This window comes from Lissotriton vulgaris, chromosome 5, assembly GCF_964263255.1.
Source record: "Lissotriton vulgaris chromosome 5, aLisVul1.2, whole genome shotgun sequence".
NCBI lineage: Eukaryota > Metazoa > Chordata > Amphibia > Caudata > Salamandridae > Lissotriton > Lissotriton vulgaris.
This window is the reverse complement of record NC_141693.1, coordinates 195,025,295-195,050,943: the sequence shown is the minus strand read 5'-3', so window position 1 is coordinate 195,050,943 and position 25,649 is coordinate 195,025,295. Positions and strand designations below refer to the sequence as shown.

General features: G+C 47.1%; 1 protein-coding gene across 1 annotated transcript in view; it reads left to right on the top strand.

The window, feature by feature from the left end:
- The first annotated feature begins 4,443 nt into the window (after window positions 1-4,443).
- Window positions 4,444-25,649, top strand: part of LOC147710458 (dual specificity testis-specific protein kinase 1-like) — a 413,858-nt gene continuing 392,652 nt past the window's right edge. Inside the window, exon 1 of the mRNA XM_086921146.1 lies at window positions 4,444-5,003. The gene's annotated coding sequence lies outside the window, so the exon portion shown is untranslated. The remainder of the gene's footprint in view (window positions 5,004-25,649) is intronic.

Genomic DNA, 25,649 nt, shown 5'->3' with positions numbered 1-25,649 from the left:
GGGGCTGCAGTTATAACCAATGGTGATCGTTAATTGATGTCTAAGATGGGAGGAGGGCAGTCATTAACGTTCATAGATTTTTAGGTCCTGCTTGACAGTGCAACTTTCACCTGACCTTTGAACCTACTCCAATATTACTATACAGTTCCTTGTCTCTGAACAAATGCTTACCTATTGCCAAGCTATTTATTTGTAAGGTTTCACCTTACCATACAACATTCCTTTAAAGACAGACTTAATGGCATTGTTAGTGCTTTTTACGCTTGCTAACACTGTATAGCCACCTCATTAGTACCAGTTTAACATCAAAATATAGCAATGAGGAACAGAAAGGGTGACCAGTCAACCTTTGCAAATGGATTCCACTGTGCAGCAACTTCACTGCATTTCTAGTAATTTTTCAACTGTTTGAGCTAGAAACACAATTTTTGGTGGGGAAATCTGCAGTTTATGCAGGAGTTGGTGGATTATGTGGCAAGAGTCAAATCTATAACTGTGCATAAAACGCTGCAGTCACACATTTGCATAATTCCAGTGGCCCTGCTCATGCTTCTTTAATCTATTATCTTACACTTTTGCCTCTTTATCTCATTTTTGCGGGTCCTTTTTCATCCCTGCTCTCCAGGGTCGGACTGCAAAAAAAAATAAGCCCGGGCAACAAAATAAAATGGCCCTCATTTGTGAACCAGATAGCTAAAAGAACAGGGGTCCACATTTGCAAATCCGCCCAGTTTTTTACTTGTAAAGTCACACTGTATGAATATTCTGCACAGTATGAAAGATTGTGTACATTTCTGTTTGCTGTGGGCAATGCTGGAAGTAATATCAAGGATATCTACAGCAAAAAACCAGCAAATCGGGGCACAAAACAGGCCCATACACTGCTAGAAATTTAGCCCACACACTGACCTGGCAAGCCACCCCTCGGGCAGTGCCCGATTACCCTATAGGCCAGTCTGACACTGCATCTTTCTCTTCTGTCACTTTTTTTCTTTCTTTATAATGAAAAGTTATAACAAAGTCATTAGGCCTGACGTACTTATTGGGAAAAGCACGGTACTCTTCCTTTTCCGGCAGTGGCGGCTAAAAACCTGGGTGTGATTTTTGTTAACATCTTGACACCCAGATTAACAGAACAGTGAGCTCTTGCTTCTGGATAGTTAAGATCTTGAAGAAAATTGTGCCTTTTCTCCCAAAAGAACGTAGGGTGTCAGTGGTCATTGCACTTATCATTTCTTGCTTAGACTACTGTGATGCCCTGTACCTGAATACAAACCAGTACTTATTAAACAAGCTCCAAATCATCCAAAATGTAGCACCACGTTTGGTTCTGGGTCTACCCAAAGATTTCTCTGTTAGGGAAGGTTTAAGATCTCTAAATTGGCTGCCAGTACAGAAGCGGGTTTCTTTTAAAGTCCTAAGCTTGGTTCACAAGGCTCTCTATTCTCAGGGGTCAACCTATCTCAAGACGACCTTTAAATGGTATGCTCCAACTAGGCCTTTGCGATCAACTGGATGCTGTAAGGTGGTAGTTCCTAGGAGTAGGAACGTTAGCTGGGGTAACGGGATATCACAGTGGCAGCCGCCAGCCATGGAACTCCCTCCCGGAATACATCAGGAGCATAAACTGCAGAGCAGATCTGGGATTGACTGAGCGGGCTGAAAAGACACCCTGCTCAGACCAGGGGGTCTTTGGGGTTTCTCCAGCCCGGGCCCAAGGCATTAAAGTCCATGAAGTTGTCTAGATTTAGGGGGATCAGGGTCTTGTTACTGTCAAAGCTCAACTCGAATTCACAATTAGTGACTGATATGGGGATAAGGGATCATGGTTGGATTATCGTAGCCCATTCAGCTCTGAAAGCAGCCCCTGGCAAGTGACCTGGCAAAGGCAGATTGCCAGATTGGACAGTCCAGCACCGGCTAGCATAGTTGTAGCAGCATACATTGAAAAGCTGCAGAGAGCGAGAAGTGGGATGAGATAGGTGTTGATGGGAAGAGGTGCAATGTTTGAGCCTTGACTGTCAGTGCTGAGTGGAGGTGGTGTGACAGGCACAGGTAGATAAGGCTGGATCTGTCAGGCAGGTCAGAGGATATTCAGTCTAGAACGGTGTCTTTGATGCTAAGCCCCTCTTGTCTCAATAAGAGCATGTGGTGGTGCACTGTGTTAGAAGTTTTGCCAGATCCAATCGAATGAGAGCAAAAACTCAAATTCTGTCCACTGTGACCTTCAGGTCGTCCGGGGTGCAAATCATCTTCTTCGTTGATGACCTGATGGACATCTTGAGGCTGGAGGAGTAGGTGCCTGAGGTTAAATAGTTGATGACAGTAGTCCTTAGACGGATGTCAACAGGTGTTTGGAGAAGGATGTCCTTGAAGGGTTGAGAAGGGCAGTTGTCTGAGGATAGCCAGCTGGTCTGTTTGCTTTGATCAGGTCATTGAATTCAGAGACTGTGAGTTGGTTAAACAGAGTTAGAGTCTGATGTTTGTCAGTGGTTGCGTCTTCTTCAGCTTGATGTGAATGGGTATGGTGAGAGGTCTCTTGTTTTTGATTGATCAGCATTTTTGTCCTGAAATGATGTGGTCTGCAATGGCATTATGGAAATCCGATAAATGGTGTGGGCTTCACAATGCTGCACTCTGTGCTGGATTCTGCTCCTTGACAGCACCTACGCATTGGAATGTGTTTGGAACAGTGACAATAGACAGAGTTTGTCATCTTTGCTGTAATACTTCTTCCATTGATGTTCGAATACAAAAATGTCAGATTTTATCTTTTTTATGTCTTTGGTTGATGATCTGGACACATGGACATCTTGAAGTGAATACACACGCCCAAGCCTGGGGCGAGCCTTTTTGCAGAGCTTAGCTGTTATATTCTGGAGGTGTGATTGCTGGTAGACAAGAATGGAGTGCTCAAGGATTTGCGTTTGTTCCAATTCTATAGGAGGAATTGAGATTTACTGTGTATGTACCAGATGTTCTTGTGGGGATGCTGACAATCCAGATGTGGTGGTGGTCCACAGTTCCCTCCTGCGGTGATTAACTCAGGAGGTCTCTGATGGGAAGTTACACATGTGGACAGTATTCTCCAGAAGGGTTCCTCGTGGACTACTTGCGGGTGAGATGTCATCTCCCACAAGGTTTTAGTAATAAACAACAGGTCCAGTCTTGAGTATGAGACCACGTTATAGATTTGAACTTTGTGTTCCTAAATCATGCCTTGATCATGAGATGGCTCAGAAGGAGGAGTATTGATCCAAGGGGGTGGGGGGTAGTTAATGGAGAAGGAAGGACACTCTAGAGATGATGACGTTGTAATGAAAGAGAAGGTGAATGAGGAGACCTGAAGAGGAGCAGAGATCAAACATGTACAAATGGGCGTACATTAGGGATGAAAGGCCAGCCTTCTTGCTCCAAGAGCTGGAGCAGAGTATTAACAAGGTGAACGTGGTATGAAGAGTCCTGGTTGGTTAGTGAGGCAGGAGAGGTGGGTGCTGAAGAGGACAAAGCGTGTTGAGGTTGTGAAGAGGAGGGAGGCGGTGGTGAAAGGCGAGGACCGGGTTCAGACAGTTTGGGGAGGTGTGGGAATGATGCCATGGCCCCACACCTGCATTTGATAGAACGGATTTCGAGGGGTGCATTTTGAGTTGGGGGGGGGGTGGGGGTTCAATTGGGTCTGTGGTGTCAGAACAGAGGCAGCAGATCAATGTACTCTGAGAATGCAGGAGGCTGCGGGGTGAAAGGGGCGGTACTACGAGGGTTAGGCAACACATGAACACTGGAGAAGGGGTTACTGAGGATGAGACTACTTGGTGAAATACTTTCACTACAATCCATCCTTTGGGGAACTAGTCAGTTTGTGACTTGATAGATTCGCCTCTCGTGACTGCAGGCCCTGCTCCGTATTTCCTCTGTGCTCCTGTTGTGTGTGCTACTTGCCATATGGAATTTTTGAGGCAGTTGTTTAGAGTAATATATTAGTGTTTACCAACAAACCTGGACGGAGTCGGACGAGAATGACAGTGAAACAACATCTAGAGAGAGAGGTAAATAAATGCGCCTTACACTTGTAAACAAGCAATCAAAATAAATGACAATGTATTAGACACGTTAATATAATAAAACTCTGAGGTCTTCCTGTGTATGAAAAGAAAGTGCACTGAGGCTCTAACAGCGAGCAGCTGGACCACGTGTACCAGAATGCACCGGTGACAGGTGAAGCTGGGTGCTGTGTTGTTGCCTCGGAGGTCCTGGTGCTGGGCACCAGGACCTCCTCGGGCCGTGGGTGCTGGTGACAGCGCCGGGCTGCCGGCCTCCTCTCCTCCCAGTGGAGGGGGTTTCTAGGACAACTCATCGGTGGAAGCTGAAGCAGGGAGACCCGGGGGCGGGAGGCAGCAGCGACCGGAGCAGCGCCTCACACCGGAGACCCGGCGGCTGAGCCGAGAGCAAAAGAGGACTCGACCTCACCTGGGACACCGGAGCCGCCGAGGAGCTGGGGAGGAGGAGGCGGGGCACGACGCCGCGGGAGCCAGGCAGGGCGTCAGGGAAGGACAGACTGACAGACAGCAGGCAGGCACCGCTCCGCGCGCAGCGAAGAACATACAGGGGAGCAACAGAGGAGCCACGCGGGTGAGTGAGCTGCCAGAGGGCCGGACAGAGGTACAGAGACCTGCACAAGGGGCAATACTCCGGCTGGGTCCAAGAGCCACAGCGAGAGAGGAGGCAAGACAGACGGACGCAGCGTGGACTCCTACTGAGCCAAGAGCAGCAGTAGGACAGGGCACAGGACAGACAAACAGCGGGCTGACCTCGTACTGAATTTCGACGGACCGGAGGAGAAGCCGGTAAACCCCCCAGTGAAACTCGTTTGCAGGGAGCAGACGGCGACCCGCAGGGGTCAAAAGAAACTCCTACTGGTGCCGGGAGCAGCCGGGAGAAGCTCGGACAGACTCCGCGAGCTGGATTTTACAGCCGGGCTCCCTCCGCTGCTGCAGGAAGAGCAGGTGAGTGTCTGTCCCTGCTGATGTGTGTCTGTCCCTGCTGAGGTGTGTAATGTTCCGCGGAGTGTCTGTGACCCCGTCTTGAACCCTGCTCAGCCTCCGTTACTCCGTGCAGTATCATGAACACGAGGCTTTAGCTATGGTTGTATGCTGCCGTTGTTGCACACCTGTTGCTCCACCCCAGTGGTGTGACAAAACCTTGGCGCCCCCCCATGCAAGGAATGGAGAGGGGTCCGCACAATGCCCGTCCCAGGCGTCGCCAACCACCCTGTAGATTAGAAGTACTTCACGGTAGCCGCCTTCATCCACTTGACATTAGCAGGGGTTTCCATGGTACGTTTATCGTCAAAGAGAAAAAACTTATCCTTGTGGGATGAGCATGCGCTAGTCACATGCACATTAAAAACCGAGCTGTATTCATATTTTTTATTATAACATTGTCAAAATTTGTATTAAAATAAAAATGAACTTTAGGGACCGAGTGAATGCTTCCCTCACTGACGGTTAAATAAGGGAGTAGGTTTGTAAAGGATGTGCAGATGCACATTAAATGTAACCACCAAAAGTTGAAAATGAACCTTGTTATTTATAGTTTGGCACAGCAGGTTAATCCACCATACATTTGCAGATCTCCCGTTGTATTAGACTGGCAGTTCCTCTTTCCATTCAATGCCTCAGTCTGAGTACTCGGGTGTAGCCAGGGCCGGACTGGGAACTGAAAGCAGCCCTGGCACATTTTGCCAGACCAGCCCCCGTCCGGCGCGTAGCGAACCAGCCCCCGTCCAGCGTGTAGCGAGCCCGAAGGCCACTAGGGGGGTTTGGGAAGAAATTTTTGAAAAACGACAGACCAAAATGGTGAATTTTACAGCACATTTTTCATTACATATTCAAAATGTATCAACTTTCAAAGCACAGTAAACAGTAGATGACCTTAAAGAACATCAGGTTACCCACCCAGTCATATGTATTCATAGGCATTCTTTCAGAGAGCACCAAAAATAGTCTTGGGCCGAGAGGTTATAACTTATCAGGTACATATTCACGTCGCGCGCTGCTTGCTTCTTTCAAGCTCGGGGCAGAAAAACGGACTCGCCTCACTCAGGCCTGCTGACTGCTGTTGGTGGTGGGGTGGCACTGTGCCACCCCACCACCAACAGCAGTCAGCAGGTCTGAGTGAGGCGAGTCCGCTTTTCGCACTGTGGCAGACACTGGACACAGGGCAGTCGGGATAGGCGCTAGCCACTGCCAGTAGAAAATTATGGTTGTGGTCGCTTACACAGGCAGCTTCAAGCAGCTTGTGTGGGATTATTTTTTCTGCTGCTAGTGCGACTATGATCCGCGACGACCAGAGGCGATTTCTAATTGAAAGAACAAAGAAGCAAGCAACAAGCAAGCATAGGATCGGGAGAAATTAAGTCCTATAGACCAATAAATGTTTACGCAAAAGAGCAGACACAGAAGCAATAGGCAAACTTCTTGACTGAGTATAAGAAGGCTAGTAAAATGCTTGTAAAACACCTTAAAACGTAAAGCAAGATGCTCTAAAATATCCTTACATCAATCTCTGTGGGCATTCTCAAAATAGTCCCTTTAAAGTTAAGACAAGAGTTATACAGTACTGCTAGATTCTTTTTTGAAAAGCTACCTAAATTCTCAGTAAAAAAAAAAAAAAAAGATGTATCTTTTAAATGCTAAACATTTTTAACATGCCTATTGCTCATAAAATCATAATTATCGGGCACATACATCAACCGAAGGAATTGCGATTCCTTAATAGTGATTATTAAGGAATCGCTATTAAGGACTCACAATTCCTTTTGCATGTAGGAATTGCAAAATAATTTGCGATTCCTACACATTCCCAAATAGCGAATTGCAATTCGCTATTAGGGAATGCCTAGAGGCCCCTAGGAATGATTGAGAGAGCATTCGCAAATTGCGATTACCATTTAGGTAATCGCAAATTGCAAATGCAATTTCAAGGGTGCTAGGGTGCCAAAAGGCCACCCTGATGCACCCCCAAAAATGGTATGTGTGCACATGTGGCGTACACACATGCCCTTCTAAGGATTTGTAAATTAACATCAACTTGAAGTTGATGTTAATTTGCGATTCCTTAATGCAAAGTCACATTCTGAGAATGCTTCTTGCATTGCATTTTGGGAATCGCAAATTGCGATTCGCTAACTGCATTCGCAGAATAGGTGATCGCAAAAATTGCGATTACCTGTTTTGCGAATGCATTTTGGGTTGATGCATCGGAAATGCCTGTTTACCGGTCGCAAGCCGGACGATTCTGCGAATCAGCCCATTTGCGACCGGTAAATAGCATGATGCATGTGCGTGCCCCTGAATTCCCACTACAGAGTATTGATTTCTACACAAAATTCAAATTTCCAACTGTGGAGAGCAACTGACCTCATACGTTTCCTTTTCTAAACCTATCAAAAAAAACATTGGTCATGTATTTGCACCATTATTGTGAAATCGTTGTAATGAATTTGTGCACAAGGCTCTGACAGATGCCATTTTTCCATCTAAATACATATTATTGATCACAAGACAAAATAAAGAACATTAAATATAAACCGTTATTTTACAAATAAATCAGGACTGTAAATCATATGCAAACATTCTCTTAAAGGGACTATTCGAAGTTGATACTTTAATTACAAAGCCCCAATGAAGTCGGATTTCTACTGAGCTAACCTCAGTATCCCGAGTAGAAAGACCCCAGATCTGCTGTTGGGTCCTTTACCATAGAAGTCGGAAACGTGTAGGGCAGTATCTTCTTGCGTTTTATGCTCCAAACATTATATGCATTTGGATGAGGTTCAAAACAACCATATATTCAAGACATCCCTGGTCCTTCGCCCCAGTTCTCAAAAAACATCATACTAATCTCAGAGCCAAACCTCATATTAACAAGCATTTGCAATGCAACAGATCTCGCATTTGCGAAGGTGTGAGCTATTGACATTGTAAATGAGAATGCTTTTTATTTATGTTTTAAAAACCAAAACATAAATAAAAGGCATTATCATTTACAATGCCAGTAGCTTAAAGTCACGTAAATGCGAGACCTATTGCATTGCAAATGCTTGTTAATAACACTGAGTGGTAGTTATTGTGAATGTCAACGGCAATTAAACCAATTTGCAACATGTTTCAAATGTACAAACGTGAGGGAGGGGGCATTGGGGGGGAGAGGAACCAGGATGTGAGGGGGCCTGCTCCTGCGTCACTCCTACTCTCTGCGCTGTAGGCTACACACATCCCATGATAAATGAGACACGTCCGGACCGTAGTAGAAACCTCTGCTGTGAGACAGGCAGGCCAGGCCAGGCCAGACCACTTGCAGTAGAAGGTGAAAGTGAAACTGGGCATACATTGGCACGAACTGGCACAACGAATGAGGAATGATGAGCAGGCAGTGCAATGTGACTGTACCACCACACTACCTGATAAGTTAGAACCTCACTGAGTCTCTCGGGCCGAGAGTTTAGAACTTAGTTATCAGGTGGTACTGGTACATAGTCGGCAGCGAGATGCCGGGGGACAGCGCTGCCTACAGATATGAGCGCTAATGAGAGTAGCAGCGCTGCGTAAAGAGTGGGCCGCACCACCGTCCATCTCCAACCACCCAATGCCCATCCGCATCCATCCAACACCCATCCGCATCCACTATCGTCCATCTCCCACCACCCAATGCCCATCCGCATCTACCCAACACCCATCCGCATCCACCCACCGTCCATCTCCAACCACCCAATGCCCATCACATCCATCCAACACCCATCCGCATCCACCCACCGTTCCTCTCCAACCACCCAATGCCATCCGCATCCATCCAACACCCATTCGCATCCACCATCGTCCATCTCCAACCACCCAATACCCATCCGCATCCAGCATTCACTTCCATCTGTCTAAAGTCACTTCCATACAACGAAAGCCATCTGAAAGCACCCAGCACCGCCCTGCATTCATCCAACACCAATTTTCATCTGTCGAAAGATCACTTCTATCCAACCACAGCTATCTCCAACCACCCATCTGCATCCATCCAACACCCACTTCCATCACACCAAACTCCATCTCTCCAGAGGTCCCTTTCATCACAGCACTCTCCAACCAGCCAGCGCCCATCTGCATGCATCCAACACCCATCATGATCGAACACACACCCGCCTCCCTCTATCAAATGCGCACTTCATCCAACCAAATCATCGCCATCAAACCAACTCCACCTACATCCCCCAACATTCACCTAAGTCCATCCAACACCCATCTCTAGCTGGCAAATGCCCATTTCAAGCCACCAAGCGCCCATATTCAGGTGCCCTCTCCAGCCGGTCAAGGCCAAACTTGATCTATCAAACCCCCTCCCCAATCCTTTCCTGCAACAGAAAAATCTCGACATGGCAACAACGGAGATGTGACCAGATTACAACGTTCATCTTTCAGAAGTGAAATACAGCGCCTCCTCCAATGCCGGTCCATTCAAAGCACTGCTTCCCAGTGCCTTAGGCCAGGGCGTCTGAGTCGTGCTGTAAGGGCACACCCAGAGTTTGCACAGCACGGTGCTGTGGTCAGCAGATAGCAATGACAGCACCAGAAGACATGCGATGCATAGATAGGGGCTAATATGCCAACTATACATCTTGTACTCTGCCCCCTGCTGCTGATCTGCACCATCTGCTCCGAATTGATGTGGTAAAAAAATAATGCGGATGAAGCCCAAGGGAGGTGCACCTGCGCCCGAGTAGTAACCTCGATTAGGGCGCGGACTGGAGTTTGCATCTGAATCTAGATTGGCGCTACACTTGGGGGGAGCTGCGCCGGAAGTCAGGAAAAGCACTAGTCGGAAAACTGGAAATATCCCTGACGCCGCGGCCAGTTGAACCAGAGACTTCCCAACAACCATCATCACCGTAATTGCAATGGTAGTGGGCTAATGCGCGTGTCTGCATATGTGTGCCCTCACAGTTGCATTCATTCACCAAGAGGTGTTTAAAAGTGTGAACCCAACACGGCAAAGCTGTAGTCCGAGCACTGCAGAAAGGAATATTTGTATGTTAAGCACAGCACTCGTCCAGACCAGGGCCAGGCCTCAGGCCTGGTCACGCTTGCCGTCTCGCCGGACTCACCTCGCTCACTCACAGGCCTGTGACTGCTGTTGGTGGCGGGGCGGCACTCACGTGGCAGACAGTGGCAGTCTGGCAGACACTACACAGGGGGTCGGGCTTAGCTAGGGGCACTACTAGCCACTGCCTTCTGCCTCAGCCTATGAAAATGTATTTATGGCCGCTGCTGCCGCTTAAAGTGCGCACCTCTCTGCTTCACTCGTCGTAGTCAGTTAGATCATGTGTAATGCGCATGCGGGGAAAAATTACACCAGCAGCCGCACCCTGCGCAGATGCGGCAGAGGAGGAGACGTATGGGCATTCTGCGCGCTGCGCACAGGCACCTCCTCCCCCTCCTCCGTTTGGTGGAACCGTGGAGTTAGGTTGCGCTTGCTCAACTTGCATTGCTGCAGTGCTGGCTGGGCCAATCAAGCATGCGGCGCTTCTCCAGTATTCAGGGGCCGCCCGGGGCAGCAAATTGTTTTGGAACTTGAAGTCTGAGAGAGTGACTGTGAGACTCAGACTCTCCATGCGGGGGCCGATTTTCCAGTCCGACCGTCACAGGCTGTGAGTGTGACTGACGAGCGGACTGAAAATCGGCCCCCAGCCACAAAACCGGCCCCCGTTTAGAAAACCGGCCGCCACCACCCTCCAGCCGACCGGGGGATTGCCCGGTGGGCAGAATCACCAGTCCGGGCCTGGGTGTAGCATCAGTTTTTCTGTGACGTCATGTCTTCCACCCTAATATATTCACTTCTAGGGACCCTACTGGTAGACCGGCTAGTGGTATTTTAAACATTGCTTATAATAAAGACGCATAGAGAAAATAATGCAGATGTATGTGATGGCCCAGGCAGGCATGGCTAATATGGGTGTTTACTGTTTTGGGTGATAAAAAGGGCCACTGGGAATATGCGATTCTGTAGGCGCATCGTTTTCCGTATTATGGATGTGCTGCATTTGCCACATAACTCCTAATATGCTGCTTAAACTACAGATTTTATCTAAAACTTTGTTTCTAGCTCAAATGGATAGAAAGATATTAAAATCTCAGTACATGTGTTGCTGTGCAGGGGAAAGTCCTAATCAAACGCGGAGTGGTCACATTTCTGTTGCTGTTTACTCTATTCATGTGTTAAACTAGTACAAATTAAGTCAACCCTTTGCCCCAGCATTAATGTGTTAAAAAATGTCAAAATTCTGGAGTAATACAATCACAAAATTGCCACATTACGTCGCACAATGTGCCTTTTCTCGTCAACCCTGCTGCATCATTTGGTCCTTTCTTGCTGCGCATTTCTATTGGCCCTGGTAACAAATTCAAATTACTTGTTGAGGGGTTCACATTCAGTGTAAAGTTTGCTGTTACCTTTTCAATGCATCTGTCTGGATTAAAATGAGTCACAAGTCGCTACAGAACTCCTCCCCTTAGTTTATTGCATATGCAGGGGACACCGTGCCTACATTTAACTATGTTAAGCAGGGCTACCAAGTTGTAAATCTGCTTATGTGGGACATTCCATTGTTTGCAGCAGTTAATGTGTAATATTTTCAGGCCTCAAATGTGACACTCTGAATGACACCTTAGGAAAACGTTGTCTTTGACCGAAGCAGATTATTTTTATGCACACATAGTAGAAATTTTCCATGAGGCATGTTCAAGTAACCTTTGCGGGTAGCTTACCCTAACTGTGTCGGAAATTGTACCTACCAATACAAATTGACTACATTCAGACCTCTGAAACCAAACCCAGACCAGCAAAATCTTTCCTGGTCCTCTTCCTCGCAGACCCAGAATGCTTTGGTATCACTGACTGCCTTGCTCTACACGAAAGAAGGATTTTATTTTGGAAACCCCAGAAACCTGAAATTGCTAGTGCTGCAGTACATTCCTGTTATATAGGAGCTACAAATGCACTTTGTAGACACAGCAAATGAAAAGGCATCCATGCTTTATATGTGTACAATAAATTGCCCATTAGACCATACTCAGATTTTCCCATTTCAGTTGTGAGTAGTTGAGACATTGTATTCTGGTACTTTTAGTTCTGTTTGAAATGGGAAAAGCAAAATAACAAGAAACAGGTTGCAACAAAAGATACATCTGACAAGAGAGGGGATGAGATCTCTGCTTTACAATCCTTCCACTTAATGTAGTTGTTTGAATATTGAATTCACTGAATTTTTTCAAGTACCACAGAGGCAATCTGCTTTGTTGACTTTACTTTGTTTAAAAAAATATACACAAGTGCTTATAAATATTTCAGTAAAGCTGGTCACTTTCGATTTTCAATGGCATGCTTATATTGGAATATACTCGCCATTGATTTTTTAATAATATGTATTGCATACAGCTTTTAACTTGTGCCAGAGGGAAACAAAAATTCTGGGTTTCCATCCAGAACCTTTAATAGAAACACTGTGGAATAACTTGCAAAGACTAACATTTAATGGCCTGGCGAGTATTTTTCCATTTATTAGTACATACATTAAACAGAGAATGTAAGATAAAACACTAAAATGTGTTCTACAGCAGCTGCAACGACCCAGAACTGATAACATTTCTGCATTTGTTCCCTTAAGTAATGTTAAAATAAATACGGACTATTTCATATAAATTTCAACTTAAGAATTATGTGCATGACTTTGCAGAATCTTAAAACTTGAACAGTGGGCAGACATTCTTCTCTGGGAAAGGTGGCACCCCTACCTTTGCTCCAGTCACATCTGTACTGTCTCGTCCTCTCTAAGACAAGCAGTGCTCTATCAAAGATGCTCTCTCAGGGGGCCCCACTCACTCTTGTAAGGTGCCTTTCAGGCTCAAGAGAAACAAATAAGTTGTTCTCTTTCTTTCAGTCCTGGGTCAGTGCTATGTCAGCTCAGAGCATGATGCACATTGCAGCTGCTTTAAAGGGACATACATTGCACAGACAAGCTGAGGAGGCCCCCCCTTTGTGCAGAGAAGATTGCTCCACTTCGCCCCACAGGGGCTGCGGGGGTGTCTGTTATTCTACTGTCGACCCCATAACATTTGACTCCTTTATTAACACCACACTTGGTTGTGCCAAGTGCATCTAATACTATTGATGATCACCAGCTGACCCCACCCCCCCGCTCTTGTCCCCACCAAATGCTAGTTAGTGGCCTCAGTTATAAAGTTGAAATCTCTCCTTGCTTTAAAACACCATTTCCCTGATTATGAGTGGCCTGACGCGGATGCAGTAATGCTCGCATCCAGTGAATATTCAACACTGAGGTGTTTGGGGTTTATCAGATGCAATACTTATTGCATGTTCTGAGCTTTTGGGGACTCCCATTCCCATTGTGGTGCGTAGTGCCCTAAAATCCATGTCATGGTAAATATTTTGCACTTTTCCCCTTTTACATTCTGACATTTTTGACCTTTCAAAATGTAATGAATGATAAGGTCTTTATTGCCCTAGTAATCACCTGGTGTGGTAAATACTACATAACTTGGAATTCCAACCCCTGCTTATCAGGTCTGACCCCTGCCTAATTGAACAAACTTTGACAACAGCCAATAAGTATGCGTTTTGTAAACACAACGTCCATGGACACATTGAGCTTATTATACGTTATTTTTTTTATTATAAGTTATTTTTAAACAGTGTCTCCTGCTATCAACTATATCTAAAAGCTATATCAGGTGCTGATATACCCAACTTGGTAGTCTTCGATTCACCAATTCAGAAGGATGGAAGTCTGAAACGACTTTGGCTGCTTTCAAACTTGTGATCTGCAGATCACAGTGGATGTCAATGTGGAGCATTCAACTCATTGAGCCATTCTGATTCCATGACACATACATGACAATCTGCAGACAGAGCAAGGTGCACAGAGATATACTCACACACGCACGGTCTAACAAACCTCCAGACCTACAGTCGGGCATCTATGGACACATCAGTCTACACAGACCCATGCACAGGCCCCTTCTAACATGCAGATTCCCCTACACACCGAGCCAAGCGACAGAGTAATGTTATGTCGGGTGCTTGTCTAGCTCTTTATGCTACTCGAAGACCCCCCCCCCCCCCCAAAGGAAGCACAAGATGTGACGGGGGAGCAGAAAGGTTGGCTCAAAAGTCAGAATGAGGAAGGAGCCTTGTGAACGGAATGATCTTCCTCAAACCTGTACTGTGGTCAGTAGACGACCTGCGGTTCTGTTTGGTGAGGCGGCAGCAGGAGAGGAAAATAGGGAGAAGTTGAGGGTAGGAGGCATACATCAAGAGGTGAGAATGGTTGTGGAATCTGGGCCTGTAGGAGGGTTGGGAATCATAGGGTGCTGTTAGAAAGATGCCAGGGTGAGCCAGATACCCATGTCTTCAGATTTAGCATACTGATACTCACACAGTCGACAAACATACAGGCACAACTGCAGGCCCAAGGAGCGTGGAGAAAGCCTACAAGCAGACACACGTGGACAGACGGGAGCAAACGGACAGGAGGGAGATGGATGTGTGGAGAAAGGTTTCATGCATTCTTCACCTTTAGAACTGTGCTAATGAAATAAAAACAAAGGTATAGAAATGATTGAAAGAGAGTATGTTCATTCAATCCTTGGCCTCTCCATTGAGAAATCACTAAATCTGTATGATACAATAGTTCACTCTCCATCCCAGTCCAATCATTGCCTTCTTTGAAAGTACCTCTGCTGGTAAAAATGCAGGCCTTCATGTATATCCATTCCTCTTCAACATATTTCTAAATAACACCACGTATCCAGTCCCCCAGAAAGCACTTGTTTGATAAATTAAGCCCACGATCCAGAACATGGTGCCTGGCATCCACGGGGCAATCTAGCAAGTTGTTCTTTTTTTTCTTATCTTTCCTTTCAAACAAAAAATAATGGTTTGTTGCATTTAACAACAAGGTGAAACAGGCATTGACCGCCAATAGGTCTCGCCTTTGAGACCTTATAAGTGTTTAACCATGCAACAGTTGATGTTGTTGCACCAAGGATATTGTGCTGGATACCTAAACACTTATAAGGTCCTAAAGGCAAAACCTATTGGCTATGCCAATGCTTGTTAAATCTTGTTTTCATCTTGACTCATTTGCTGTCTGTTTAAGGCCAGAGGTCAAATATCAGTTTGTTTTTTACCAATTGTTGCACATCTTATCCTGGGAAATTGTTTACTTTTTTTCTCTTATTAAAGTTTGACGTTTTTGTCAAGAGAGCGGTCTGACAATCATTGTGAAACAAAAGGCTGTAACATTTAAACAGTTTGTAAAATGCTTGTACAAGTATTTCAGAATCATTCGGGAATTATGGAAGAACCTTTATTTTGTAATTCAGAAGTGTGATGCAAACAAAGTTTTAAATAGGAACAAAACAAATCAGAACACTTTATTTGGTGATGTGCAAATGAGAAATATTTGCAGAAACTGGATTTCCAAACATTGTAGTTTTATCAGTTAAACAGCTTATCTGTGGTATCTTTTGTTGTCATTTGAATGGAAAATCTGCTGATTGCAAATAAAGTGTGCTACCACTTCAGGTATGTATTTTTTTAAACCAGTAGTTTCCAAACCTGATTTTAGAAACATTCCTGCCCTTGCTGGAAGACAGTGTGGTTAACGAACTAAGAGGCTAGTCAGTGGTCATGTGTATTCTGTGTGTGGCTAGATTTGTAAGATATATGGAGAAAAAGTTTAGTCTAATCAAACAAGTGTTCTTTTTTTTTTTGCAAAGCAGACCTGGTGAACTTGTGTATTTGAAGGTACTCTCATATGATAAATAAGAAAATGGTGGCTCACTTAATTAAAATATTTTCCCAGGATCACATAATTTAAACTAGCAAAAACAAACATGTGTGGAGGGTCAGGGGGAATATTTAACGATTTGTCTGCTCGCTCCCCAAATGTCAGAAAAAACACACAACAGAGCAGAACAGGTCTAATGATGGTGTGTGACTATACCAGTGACTATGGAACAGTAGAATGCATATGTGAACCAGTGCTGTTGGGGATTGTTGGAAACAAAAAGCTAGTACAAATCCCATCAGCCCACCCTTACGGTGGAGTTTACGTCACGTGGGTATTGCTGATCAATCCATACCACGGCCAGCCATGTAGTGCCGGTGTGGAAACGGATGTCAGAAATCTAGCCATGATGTTTACCATACAGTGGACTAAATAATGTGCAGTGCTCAAATGATAGTGATGGATAAAATTGACTACTCAGACTCTGAAAGAGCATTTATACAGAAGCTCCCCAAATGTCAGAAAAAACACACAACAGAGCAGAACAGGTCTAATGATTGTGTGTGACTATACCAGTGACTATGGAACAGTAGAATGAAAGAGCGTTTATACAGAAGTCCGTGTGTCAAGACATGCTTCTTTCCCGCCAGTGGACGTATAAGCGTTAAAGTTCCTGGTAGATATGTATCTTTCTACTAGTAAACTTATTGTTATTTCTCACCTAACACAGCACTTGTAGTTATAGCTGCAGTAGCTAATCCATATTTAAGGTCCTGAAGAAAGCCGGGGCAATGCCCATTTGGCTGAAACATGTCGACCGTACTGCACAGCGCCAGAGGGTAGTCTTTCTACCAGGCGCGTTTTTATCCCTTGACACACGGACTTCTGTATAAACGCTCTTTCAGAGTCTGAGTAGTCAATTTTATCCATCATTATCATTTGAGCACTGCACATTATTTAGTCCACTGTATGGTAAACATCATGGCTAGATTTCTGACATCCATTTCCACACCGACACTACATGGCTGGCCGTGGTATGGATTGATCAGCAATTCCCACGTGACGTAAACTCCACCGTAAGGGTGGGCTGATGGTATTTGTACTAGCTTTTTGTTTCCAACAATCCCCAACAGCATTGGTTCACATATGCATTCTACTGTTCCATAGTCACTGGTATAGTCACACACCATCATTAGACCTGTTCTGCTCTGTTGTGTGTTTTTTCTCACATAATTTAAAACCAGTTTGTGGGTGAAGAACACTATAATTAGGTCGGATAGTTTATCTCCCTTTACCTGCAGGTCTAGTAATATTTTTAGGTCGAGCTGGAGAAAGCAATGCGAAGCATTGCATCCAGTGAAGTATCTAATGTTGCCCGTCTCCTGGGAATCTGAGACAGGGGTCAGGCACGCGCGACGATTGGTGTCTGTGGACGCCCACGTCCAGGCCGTCGCCGTGCACATCTCCTGCCTCAGATTCCCTGAAGTGTGCAAACACACATACACACGCACAGCTACACACACCCATACACACATGCACCCCCCCACTACGGGCTCACATGCACACACACAGCCACGCACGCACCCCCCCACCACTCACGGGCTCACGCACACACACACGTGCACGCATTCAGACACACACACATATCCCCCCTCCACTCACCATGCTCTTTTGTCGCGTCGCCTGGCTGCGCTCTACAGGCTCTGCACTCCCCTGGTGTTTTCTCCATTGCATCTCCTCGCTTTTTGCGGGAAGCCCGGCCCATGGAGAGCAGCGGTGACGCGGGGCTCCCAGGCGTGAGGGAAGCCCTGCGTCACCGCTGCTCTCCGTGGGCTGGGCTTCCCACAAAAAGCGGAAGTCCCGCCCCATGACTTGACGCTCCAGAACTTCCAGAACCTGCCGTGAAGAGAGACACAAAAAACTGACACGACGCAGCATATAACCTCAAAGGATGAATAAAAACCCAAACTGGCGAGTTTTTTGAACCACAGTGCACCTATTGAGGCTCGAAAACCACAGGCCCGCCTCATTGGAGCTGGGCACGAGCTGATGTGCCTCCGCCTGGAGCTGTGGGGGGAATGTGAAGAATGTGACCCGAGGGGGGACTGGTGGCTCTTCAAGAAGAGAACACGTGGCCTGCTTCCACCCGGACCTGCTCTCAGCATCACGGAAGCTAACATATGGTATGTAAGCTGCGGCCAAGCGGGGGACACGCAAATTCGAGCTGTGCCCTCTGCAGGAGTCAATTGAGTACTGGGCGAAGAGGGCTGGCATATGTAACTTCAATTGGGTGACCCTGTGGGTCGTGACCTGAACTGCACGGTGCAACAGCTCATCAGTGTGATGCAGTGAGAGGTGCTGGACAGTGACCTCATATGCCAATTGGAATAATTAGGACACACAGCGCTGGGTCCTTCCAGGTTCTAACCATCAATTCTGCTTTGGACATGAAGCCCATCTCTTCCGGCCCATGCCTGTCCCACTCCAAGAAGGCCATCACAGGCCGCTATACATTCCGCACCCCTTATTCCTAGCGCACTCTGTCGCCTTAAATGACAGGATCCATCCTCCCCTCTAGACCGCCCAGCCACGCTCCCACCAGTGCCTCAACTGAGGGCACTTGTATGTGCAGCCCCCTGCCCCCAATGGCCTTGGCCATCCCAGCATCCTCCACTGCCATCACCCTTACCGCCAGCGCCTGGCCCCCCGCTTTGTTCCCCCAGCGCCCGCAGCACTGAATCCCCATACCAACCGGCCCTAGAATGCTGAAGGCCCCTGCATGACGCCTCTCCAACCACGCACCAGTCCCCTCCCTCCACCACTGATCCTGCGCAAAGTAGTCTATGACCGCATCGGCAGCTCCACGCTCCGTTTCCTGCCGAGCTGTGTGCCCCCATTGGCACATTACTCGTGCCGTTGCCATAAATTTTTGCTACATCTTACATTTTATTTCCTTTCGATACTTTCACACGTGCCACCATTGCCTATGTAACGTTTGTTGTTGCGTTGCAGTGTCTGCCATTTATTGCAGCATTATGCCTCTACTGGTACTTTGTTTGCTGTTGTAACCTGCACACATGTCCTTTCTCCTGCTGTAATGCACCGTTTGCTACTTTTTTTTTGCTGCTCACAATTGTCTATTCCTATTGTGAAGCCTTTGACACCTTTGGGTAAAGTCCACGCTGTATAACAATGCATAAAACGTACCCCACCCACAGGACTGCATCAGCGTCCTAGTGTGTTCTTCATATCACCCGTCCCCACGGCCCTCTGCATAGCGCGCAGTCTTTGCGCCCTGTATAGCGCCTCATCCACCTCCCCCCCCACACCCCCCCCCCAGAACACCCAGTACTAGAACACACTTTCGAGGAAATACCGGTAGTTTAAGCACTTGGAAACTGCGCAGCCTGCATTCTTTTCCAAATGGACCGAACGTAACAATGGTAATACTGCCTGGGCCATAGTTTGCTCTCTCGAGTACAACTCAAGGCCTGACGACAGTGCTATTAACCCCTATGTGCCTCCTGACAACCAAGGTGTCACTAGACCTTCGTATACCTTCGTATACCTGATGTGTTGCCCTTGCCTCCTTTTTATGTCTTCGAAGCAATGCACCACTCAGCACCACCACAGCATCACTCAGCGCAGCCCCAGGTTATAGGTGTCACATTTGCGAAAGTTATAACTATTGGCATTGTAAATGACAAAGCTATTAATTTAGCTATTTTCAAAACCAACACATAAATAAAAAAATTGTCATTTACAAAACTAATAGCTCAAACTTTCCTAATGCGAGACCTATTGCATTGCAAATGCTTGTTATGATTTGTTTAGACCTGTTACTTTCACTTTTAACATGTTTTGGGTTTCAGTTTCTGTGTCTCCAAAATGTATGCACACTCATTTCCTTCCTCATGGCCTGGGGGTTCTCAGCAAAGGGCCACCCTGAGAAGTGCTGCATTCACTTGTTGCATGCCCCCTCCAGTCTTTTGGAGTGGTGCCTTCTCTGTCCAGCACAGCTCTTGAGACGGTGAGCTGTCGAGTCGCCCCCAGCTTTGTAGACTCGGCCAGAAGCAAGGACAGGCACCATGCTGCTTTGTGACTCCCAACATGTGCTCGTTCTGCCTCTTACTCTCCTCCGTTGTCCTTGAAGTTGGGCAGGATATGAACTCTGGATAAGTGGTCTGGAACCTCACCTCTTGAGGTACCGGTGGGCTGTGCAGGGCTAGAGTGGTCCTCAGTAAGTCCTCTTAGAAGTGGTCCTTTCTTCACCGCACTCTGGTGAGTAGCATCCCGGGTGAGTCCTTTGCGGGTCTGACTCTGTTGGTGACCCCCAGCATCTTGGAGTGGCCCAGATACGGTGCTGTCACGGACTGGGGCAGCCTTTCCTTGCGCCTGTCTTGATGGGCCTGTTCAGTGGAGCACTATGACCGCTAGATAGCAGCCTAGTCCTAGTCGGGGCTTGGGGGCGAGCGTGTGATGCGAGTGAGTGGGCGTGCAAAGCTCCCAGGCCCATGGGGTGTGTTTAAACGGTCACAGATGTCTGCCAGGCCCACTGGGTGAGTTTAGACGGCAGTACACGGGCTCAGCTGCCTGCCAGCCCCACTGGGTGACTTTAGACGGAATAAATGGGCACAGCTGTCTGCCAGCGATGGCCCAGTTCTTGGGGTTTGTTGCAGGCCGTATTCTGTTTAGCTGGTTGTTTTCCTGCAGCCATGGTTTGTTGCTAGGCTGCTCTAGATTCCAGCTGCCGCTTTGTCTAACACTGTCCGAACTGAGCACTGCACCACCTTTTGGGGTGAATGGAAACATGACACAAGTGTGTCCGATTTGAAGAGGTGAGCGCTGTGGCTTCAGAGCTCTATAAAAGTGGGAAAGTAAACACTAACGGGTGATAGGGGAACCTTCTGCCACGACCTGCCCTTTCACACTCTGACAATGGAGGGGTTTCAGCCAGCACTCCCTAGGCTGCGTCCACAGCCAGTCGTGGTCGGGACGCAGGTCTTTTCTTTAAAAAAAACAAGCGTTTGAAATACCACAGCAAAAGTATATAGAGATGGGTGATAGGTATTCAATCACTTGCTTGTTGTTTATTTAATTACGTGCAGGGCGTCAGGAGATATCACGAGGCGACTTCCTGGGGGCGATGCTGCAGGCTCTGTCCATGTACAGCGTTTACCTTGCAGGAGCGAGCGAGATAATTGCAAACAGATGGCGCCGCTGCTCGCTCCTGCAAGGTAAACGCCACACATGCACGAGGGCTCATTGGGAACAGTGCAGTACATGCACAAGTTTCCCAAAAAGTCCTGAGTAATTCCAAGAGGTCATCCTCCTAAGCCGCCCTTGCGCGCTGCGTAGGCAACACCTAAAAAAGGAAAAGCATGAAAGTCAGTCTTTTGAATCCTTTGACAGTGTTAAATATAATTTGTTGACATAATCCTGCCTTCAAAGAATTTGAATGCTTTAGCCATTTTTAACAAAGCAAATAAACCACCAGGTAGACATACTGTTTTTAATTTCAGTACTGTGTTTAGATACCAGCATCTATTTATTTTTCTTGCTAACAATTATTTCAATGGGATAAATCATTGCAATGTGACGATCAGTTTAACACTGAGAACCCTACTGTGTAATTTAGGATGTGCCCTTCAGTATGCAGCCATTGATCTGGATCACGTATATATTACAACAAAGGCCAAATGCAATATGGTTGCTGTACTGACACTGCCCTTTAGTTCTACCAGCAACTGTTGGCCACCAATGAAAACACCAAAAATATACTGCATGTGAGAAATCTAAACTTCATTTCTGACCAATGATGCTTGCAGATGTGCACTCCTGAACCAATCTCAAAGCAATTCAACATTCCAAATCCTTAATTCTCCTTATAGTTTTTGTGCAATAATTTGCTGTTAACGGTGCATGCACCATTAAACCCAACCATAAAATGCCCTTCTACTTTAACACTAGGTCGTACCGTGATGCCCTCCCTCTTCTGCACTGCAGCAGTGCAGATAGTTTATGTGCATTTCTTTTGACACCTTCAGTGCATGCATTAACTTGAGAAAATCTTCGAGTTAATGCATGTATTGCCGACAGGTGAGCTTGGAAACACAAAAAGGCATTTACTGCCTTGAGTTACAAAGCTTTGCTGTGAGCAAAACGTCTGTCAACTTCAAGGTTTTTCAACTTAATATATGCTCTGAAGGGACCAAAAAAGTTCACAGACCTCTTTTGCGCCACATTATGATATGGCCTTTGAGTTCTGCTGGCTGTCGTCTGCTCACCATTTCTCCCTCCAAAGCCGCTGGCAGGAACAACCACTGCCTCTCGTTTCTGGCCCCTATTCCTCAGAACTAACATCCTCTCACCATCAAAACCCTGTTTGCTTTATTCTCCATCTGAAAGTCTAACAAAAGCCCTACTTTGTGGATATTTCCATGATTAAGGGTTGTCCATACTATGTCTGCATTCAAGGGACTGCACCTAGAAGCGATATTGTTTGCAGTGTTTGCATTACAAATTCTGTAAATAAAAAAAATAGGTGAAACATAACAGATCCATGTCTGTTATGGTCCGCTTTTGCCATGGAGGGGTTCTGGTATAATAAACCACCAGAATGAAGTATAATTTGTGTGAATAGTTTCAATATTAGAAAAAAATGTTGGTTAATCAGAGGGTGGAGTTTTAGTGCAACAGTTTTTGCCATTTTAAGAAACTTTTCTAGAGAGAACTGAAAACTTTTTCTACTGCCATTTACAGTGATCTCTTAAAAATGAGTCCTGAGGTGCACATATGTACAGGAGACAGAGCTTCAGAACCAGTGTGTTTTGATTATCTAAAGACACTGTTATGCTTGGTGACGAAGAGCTTCAATTATTCTGTGACAGAAGGCTGCCGGTCGGCCATTTCCTCTTCTACCCCAGTTAAGAAGTGCTAGCTCTAATTAATGATCCATGCCTGGCAGGGAGCTCTCTGCCTTCAGTGCATTTGCCATTATGGTTGCACTGAGGGCACAGGTGCGTGCCAAGGTGGCGCCATGCTTTGTTTTTCACCTGCTCGGCATTCATTTTTATGTATTGTCTACCAAATAGCATAAGCTCTCTGGTTGCGAGAGATCTTTTGAGGGCATACCAAAAAGTATAGTGGGATTTCAGCCCGCCCATTGCTTATCATTAGTAACTTTATTGACATGCTTGTGTCTTTGCCTCGTATTCAATGGCTTCCTTTCCTCTTCTTGTGTTTGTCCATGCCCTAAACATAGCCTCTTACCAACTTTTTGATTGGCTGACGTATCATTCTTCTGATCATTACTCAGTCTACTCAGTTTTTGGGAGCTAATGCTTCGGCCTCAGTTAGCTGTTTTGAAGGAAATAAGTTGCGGAACCGAATTTCTGTGACGCCTGTTGCAAAAAACCTGCAGCTTATGAAAACTTTGCTCCTTCATATTATGGAAAATGACTCCTAGCTGTATCATCATTCCTGTGTAATGTGGGTGCTCTTCCCAGTGGCCCGTGCAGCTCACGGCTGCCATTACTGTACACGTTGCATTCACGTTGCTCAAGTTGCATTCGATGCACGGACTCCGCCAGCTCTGGGAAAGTCTCGTCATGTATTATTCATGCGCTTCATCTGCTCCCCGCGCGCCGCGAGAAGCCCGGGCGGAGGCTTCCAGTTCAGACTCATCGCGTGCGTGTTTCCAGCACGTGCTGACGCTCCCGCGCGAATGCTGCTGCTGCTTCCTGGCCCGGTCATTCTGGTTCCTGGGCGGATGTTTGCCCTCGGGGCTGTGATAAGGGGAGAGTGAGGCATGCTGTGGACCTTTCGCGGTGTAATTGCCGGTGCTTGTTGTGCACTTGAATCCGAAAACCTGACGCAGGGATCTAGGAACCAGCAGGTGGTGGGGCAATGGAACATCCCGCAGACACCCGACGCCACGCCCCCCTCCCCCACCCCCCACCGTCTAAAACCACGACATAGATGTTATTAGCAGTATACTGGCTGAATTCCCTTCAGGATGTATTCCACGCGTAATGCACCTGTGACCATGCATACTGCACAGTCTGTACTCAATGCTCGTACAGCACGTACAGCGTGTCTCACGTGCATATGCATAGAGTGGTTAATGCCCATCCACATGTTAGTGCTTTTCGCTGTCCATACAGGACGCATCATACTGTGCTTAACATCGGCGCAGGCTCCAAATAATGGGCCCGGACCGGTTCCCCGGCTGGCTTGCTTGCTTGCTTATTGCCTGTGCAGGCTCATTAATTTATTTATTTAATGCACATACAAGTATAGTGTTCTTAATGCCCGTATAGTACATATTATGTGCTTAATGCCCGTGCACGGTCCATTCGATGCATTAAACCCATTCTCTCTCCCCTTCCCCCGCTCTTCCTCTCTCGACGCATGGCCATGATGGATGCGTGTATTTTGCTGGGGAGGTCGAGGCTCCTTGCTCAGTTAATCATTCCCGGACTCCAGGCCATACAGTTTGCACCAGTAGCGTGGGATTAAAGCATCTCTCCACGGCTCACATAGGTCACATGTAGGGTTGCCAGTTCGCTTCATGTGCCTCGAACAAAGTCTATCCGGCCACAAGTGCAGAGACGTGTGTGCACCGAGGGCCGGCTGTTCGTGCTGACAGTGCCGGGCCTGTGATCAATGCAGTTAGTGCGTGAAGGGAGAGAAGGAGGCATTGGTGCACAAGGACGGTGCACATTGGTGTTTTCAGGGTAAAGGTGTCCTGATAGTGCGCGCCCTGTGTGCAGGTCCTGCGGCCACCGCACAGCACAGGCAGAGCAGGCCTTGGCGCGCACGATCAATAGCCCAGGGTACAGGAAGAATAGCTCACACTGGTAGGTTGTGCAGGTCCGCTGTGCCGATACAGGTGCATAGGCAACCCGTGTCGATAGAACAGGCTGTGTGTGCTCAGGAAGCTCCGGTCCTGTAGGCACAGCAGGAACAGGCCCTTTGTGCCTGCAAGGGTAGGCCCTGTGCTGCAGAACCTGCCCGTGCACCAGTGTGCGCAGCAAGAAAAGGCCTTGTGTGCTGCAGCACAGGCATCATTTATAGTTGTGTGTAGTAAGAATTGGCCCTTTATGTGTCAGACAGAGTAGGGCCCGTGAACAGGTGTGACGTGTGCGCAGCAAGAAGAGGCCCCGTGGGCAGCAGAACAGCCCCCGTGTTCAGGTGTGCGCAGCAAGAATGTGGCCCGTGAGCTGCAGCACAGACCTCATTTATAGGTGTGGGCAGTAAGAAAGGGCCTTTTATGTCGCAGAGTAGGGCCCGTGTACGGGTGTGCGCAGCAAGAATAGACCCAGTGGGCAGCAGAACAGCCCCCGTGTGCACGTGTGCACAGCAAGAATAGACCCCATGTGCTGTAGAACAGGCACCGCGAACAGGTCTTGTATGCAGGTAGAACAGGCCCTGTGTGCGCAGGAAGGACTGACCGAAGGCCGGAGCCTGCTGATTCACCCAGTTACATTATCCATCCTGCTCTCCGCATCCATCACCAGGCGGGCGTCAGTTGCCCTGGAGCCCACCTCTGCTCTAATTGGCTGAAGGTGAAACGCCAGCCCTGGCTCTGAGGTGAGACCAGCGAGTTCAACAGCAACCCTACCCGCTGCCTATTGTCACCTCAGGGACAGGGACAGCTAGCGGTGCCCGCCGTGCTGCAGAAGCCTCTGCCGGAGAGCGGATTCCTGCACGACTTGCTGCACACGTGTAGCCAAAACAGCCATGAAGGTCATCCGATAAGTTTAGCGAGATACCAACCTGAAACGGCCATGCT